This window comes from Colossoma macropomum, unplaced genomic scaffold (assembly GCF_904425465.1).
Source record: "Colossoma macropomum unplaced genomic scaffold, Colossoma_macropomum, whole genome shotgun sequence".
NCBI lineage: Eukaryota > Metazoa > Chordata > Actinopteri > Characiformes > Serrasalmidae > Colossoma > Colossoma macropomum.
In genome coordinates, this window is record NW_023494911.1 from 290742 (window position 1) to 296145 (window position 5404).

Here is a 5404-nt window from a genome sequence, read left to right on the forward strand (position 1 = left end):
GGGCCCGAGGATCACATGCATACAATACTGACCATCAGCTTTGTCCCTTGCATACAGGGATTTCTCCAGATTCTCTGAATGTTTTTGATGATATTATATACTGTAGATGGTGGTATAACCAAAGTGTTCGTAATTTTACGTTGAGGAATATTTTTCTGAAATTGTTCCAGAGTTTTTAGACGTTTTTCCCAGATTGGTGAACCTCTGCCCATCTTTGCTTCTGAGAGACTCTGCCTCTCTAAAATGATCTTTTTATACTCAGTCATGTGAGTTAGTTGCAAATTGCTTCTCCAGTTGTTTTTTTAAATAGTATCACTTACTTTTCCAGCCTTTTGTCACCCTGTGCAATCTTTTTTGAGATGTGTAGCAGCCATCAAGTTCTAAATGAGTTAATGTTTTTCATGAAATGGTAAAATGTCTCACTTTCAACATCTGATATGTGTTCTATTGTGAATAAAATATGGGTTTATGGGATTTGCAAATCATTGCATTCTGTTTTTATTTGCATTTATTTAGAGTTTACACAGCGTACCAACTTTTTTGGAATTGGGGTTTTATATATATATCTATATATATATATATATATATATATATATTATATATATATATATGTATAAAGGTACATACCTGCTCCACCAACAGTCACGTCCTCAGTCTCCTCCTCCTCTCTTTTTCCTCCTCCTCTCTGTGACACTTGAAACCAACAGAAAAACAAGGAAGTGACTCAGTTCAGAGAAAACGAAACTGATCTCAGAGTCTCTCTCTCTCTCATCTCTCTCTGTCTCTGTCTCTCTCTCTCTCTTCTCTCAGTGTAGACGGTCAGGAGAATGTCAGAGGCCAGTATTTCAGTAGATCAGGACCAGTTCAGCTGTCCAGTCTGTCTGGATCTGCTGAAGGATCCAGTGACCGTTCCCTGTGGACACAGTTTCTGTATGGTGTGCATTAATAGCTGCTGGGATCAGGAGGATCAGAGGGGGGTCTACAGCTGCCCCCAGTGCAGAGAGACCTTCACTCCGAGGCCTGTTCTACGCAGAAACTACTTTATAGCTGAAAATGTTGGAGAACCTGAAGAAGGCAGAAGTCCGAGCTGCTCCTCCTGCTGGATCTGGAGATGTGGAGTGTGATTTCTGCACTGGGAGGAAACTCAAAGCTGTAAAATCCTGTCTGACGTGTCTGGTCTCCTTTTGTGAAGATCATCTTAAACCTCACTATGAAGGTGCTGCTTGGAAAAAGCACAAGCTGGTCAAAGCGTCCACACGACTACAAGAGAAGATCTGCTCTCAACACGACAAACTGATGAGATCTACTGTCGCACTGACCGAAGCTGCATCTGCTATTTGTGTACAATGGATGAACACAAAGGCCACGATACAGTCTCAGCTGCAGCAGAGAGAACCCAGAAACAGGTGAGAACTACAGACCTTCTGGATCTAAATGAAGCTAAACTGCATCAGCTGAAGGATTTAAACTGTCTCAGTTCTTGAGTTTAATGGGGTTTGTGTGTAAAGAATGTGTGTAAAGTGTTGTGGATGAGGAAGTGTTGAATAAACTCTTTCTTCCTCAGCAATAGTAATAAAGTCAGAGCAGTCTGTGAATGTTTTACCAGCCAACACCATCTTCAGCCTTATAGTGCTCACATGATGGTGTGAAAGCTCTGTAGAACAACAGTGAACTTCACTACTGAATCACTCCACACTGACTCACCTACAGCATGTCTGCTCACGTCCTGGATTCACATGGAAATGTTCAAGAAGAAACGTCAGTTTAGTTCAGTCAACTTGAGACATTATAGAAAGGTCTAGCAACACTTTACCAACAAATGGACCTTTAGAAAGTCCAGAAAAGTGCTTTAACCTGTAGTTTGTGTATGAACCTGACGAAACTCCATGAGGTGAGTGGACAGGGACGAGGTGAGCTGGTGTGGAACGACCCTTCTTTAACTCACAGTAATCCTAATGTGTGTAGGTGATGATTCCCAGTCATCCAGTGTGTTTGTTGACAGAGGGAGCTGGAGGAGATGCAGAGAGACGTCCAGCAGAGGATCCAGGAGAAGCAGAAGAAGCTGCAGGAGCTGGAACAGGCTGTGAACACTCTTAAGGTGAGGACTGAGCAGAGATTGGATATTTCAGAGCTCAGTCAGGTTCTCCTCCAGTCAGACAGTGAGGAGCTCAGTGTTGGACACTCTGGTATTAAATTCACACACTTTCTCCTCCCATTACACCAAATGGAGTCCAGCACACAAGACATGTTTGGGCTCTGAAGGTTCAGCACTGGAGCTACGAGGCTAATGTAGCTAACAAGCTGATACTGTACTCTACCAGTTAGCACGTAAAAGTGTGTTAGCATAGCTGAAAGCAGTAGCAGCCGTCCAGAAGTCTCACTTTCGTCTGTGTCTCTGTACCATTTTTATAGATCACAGTGAGTCATAGAACATTTCTACTGTTACTCCACAGCTTAGCTACATTAGCCTCACAGCTCCAGTGCAGACCTGAGTAATCTAAACCCGTCTGAACTGATGGACTACACTGACTGTGAGGAGTGAAAGTGTGTAATGAGATGTTCTACTGAAGTCCTCCTTTAAACGGAGCTCTAAATGTGCTCTCTGTATGTGCTCTAACAGCGCTGTGCTCAGACAGCAGTGGAGGACACTGAGAGGATCTGGACTGAACTGATCTGCTCCATTGAGAAAAAGCGCTCTGAGCTAACAGAGCTGATCAGAGCTCAGGAGGAGGCTGAACTGAGTGCAGCTGAGGAACACTCGGAGAAACTGGAGCAGGAGATCGCTGATCTAAAGAGGAGAAACACTGAGCTGGAGCAGCTTTCACTCACAGAGGATCACATCCATTTCCTCCAGGTAACAATCACTGATCTACAGAGGAACCTGTTCATCATCAACTTCATCAAACTCCTCTCAGCTAAAGTTCATGAAGACAGTAATAAACAGAGCTCTCTCTGATCACTCGCTCATCTTTAGTCTGATTTGGTCTGAGCTGCTTCATTCCTCTTTTTCTCCATTCTGTTTTTCCTCTGTGTAGAGTTTTCAGTCTCTGAGCGTCTCTTCTGGATCTGAGGACTCCTCCAGCATCTCTGTCCATCACCATCTCTCATTTGATGGAGTGAGGAGCGCTCTCTCTGATCTGAAAGAGAGACTAGAGGAGTTCTGCAGAGAGGAGTTCAGGAAAATCCCTCCACAGGGTAAGAGGAGCTTCCTGCTGGCTCTTCTATTCTATTCTATTCTATTCTATTCTATTCTATTCTATTCTATTCTATTGATGTGGTCCTGTGTGTTCTTGTGTCTCCACAGCTGCAGCAGCTCCTTTATCACTCTCAGAACCAAAGAGCAGAGAAGATTTTCTACAGTGTAAGTTGAGCCTTTAGGCAGCGTCTGAAATTCTCACTGTAGAGACGTTTAAAGTTGAAAATAAACACAACAACAAACACAACGTTTTTCTTCTAATAAGAACTTTCTGTGAACACAAACATAAACTGATTATTTTCTTTATTTTATTGTGATTTTATTTAGATTTCTGTCAGCTGACTCTGGATCCTAACACAACAAGTCGTCAACTCATCGTGTATGAGGAGAACAGAGTGGTGAAGAGGAGTAATGAAGGCCAGAGTTACTCTGATCATCTAGAGAGATTTGACTGGTGGCCTCAGGTGCTGAGTGTGGAGAGTCTGAGTGGACGCTGTTACTGGGAGGTTGAGTGGAGCGGAGAGGTGGACATATCAGTCTCATATAAAGAGATCAGGAGGAAAGGAGGGGATTATGATAGTTTTTTTGGACGTAACAATCAGTCCTGGAGTCTGTGCTGTTCTTCTTCTTCTCTCATTTTCTGGCACAACAACATTCGCACTGATCTCCCAGAACGTCCATCCTCCAGAATAGGAGTTTATGTGGATCACAGTGCAGGAATCCTGTCCTTCTACAGCGTCTCTGACACAATGACCCTCCTACATACAGTCCACTCCACATTCACTAAGCCTCTCTACGCTGGGTTCTTTGTCTATAGAGGATCATCTGTGAGGTTGTGTGATAAAAAATGATGGTGGTGATCGTGGCTGATGGTCTGTGAGGCCTGTCTGACTAAGTTTCTGTTCTTATCATCCCTTTTTCCTCACCTCATTATATCTGATCAGAGTCTATTAATAGTGATTATCCTCTAATAATCTCAGGCTTATTACATTCTAAAGCTTATTATTCATTAACTACATGAACTACAGTGTAAACTGACTGAGTTATTCTTAGGTTATAGAAGTGTGTAATAAAGGTTCGGACCTGCTGGTCACCTACAATCCACACATGGATGATGGACTTTCACACTTTTCTAATGAACAAGAAACCAGTGAAACTACTGACCTGGATTAGGTGACCATTCAGCCTTCAGCAGTTTAGCCCCGCCCACTCCTGCTGATATGAAGTGTTGTTACTGCACTTTCAGCTCAGAGTGTTTTTTTGAACGAGGCACCAGGACAGCCAATTAGAACAGAGCTCATTTACATATAGTAGTCTTAAAGGCACAGAAACAAAAATAACCTGTTTATTTGTAAGAGAGGTTTAAAAAATGATTATTAAATATGGATAATTACAGTTTCAGTTACAAAAAACATACACAATTTATTAATTGAATTAATTAATAAATTAATTAAATACAATAATAATATAATGAAGTTGTTTAGTCATAAATTTGTACAAACCTCACGGCTACATTAGACCTTTAAACTTGATCTGCTAAATTATCATAAAGCTGATGTTATTATAAAGTCACCATGACGACCATCATGAGCCCATTACACTGAGAATAGCAGTGTAGCTGTTAAAGCTATTTGAGGTTAAAGTCTTCAGTAGAGAGTCTTCAAGGGTTAAAGTCATTACACTCAGTGTTTTAGTGAAGCGGCTCCTCAATGTGAACAAAGCTGTGCTCACATTTGTTTTTGTGAATATTGTCATTTTTCATATATAGTGTATTTTTCTTCTCTGAAATGTGGTGCAGGTTGTGTTTTATCTGGGAGATTATAATCATACATTTATTATCCTCATAATAATGTTTAGTCAGAAATGAGCTGCAGAGAATCTCTAGCTTAGAGGATCTGCTTGCTGTTCTTATTCAGCACCAGCAGGGGGCAGTGTGAGGAGAGGGTTTTCATTAAGTTTTGTCGAGATGTAAGTTTCTGATTGAAATGAGGAAACTAAGCCTCGCTGAGGGTCGCTGGCTAATGGCGCCATCACACGTCTTTAGTTAGAGAGCTGATGTTAGCGCTGGACACACGTTTCCCCCACTGACCGATGATTCTTATTGTTTTATTAGCTTTGATCTGAAACTGTTTCTGTTTAATTTATAGTAGAAAAACTTAGTGTTGTTTGTTTAGTTCAGAGTTTCTTTGCAGTGCAGTGTTAAACTAC

At 41.6% G+C, this 5404-nt stretch overlaps 1 pseudogene; it reads left to right on the forward strand.

Moving 5' to 3' along the window:
- The first annotated feature begins 777 nt into the window (after positions 1 to 777).
- LOC118800568 lies at positions 778 to 4047 on the forward strand (annotated as a pseudogene).
- The last annotated feature ends 1357 nt before the right edge of the window (positions 4048 to 5404 follow it).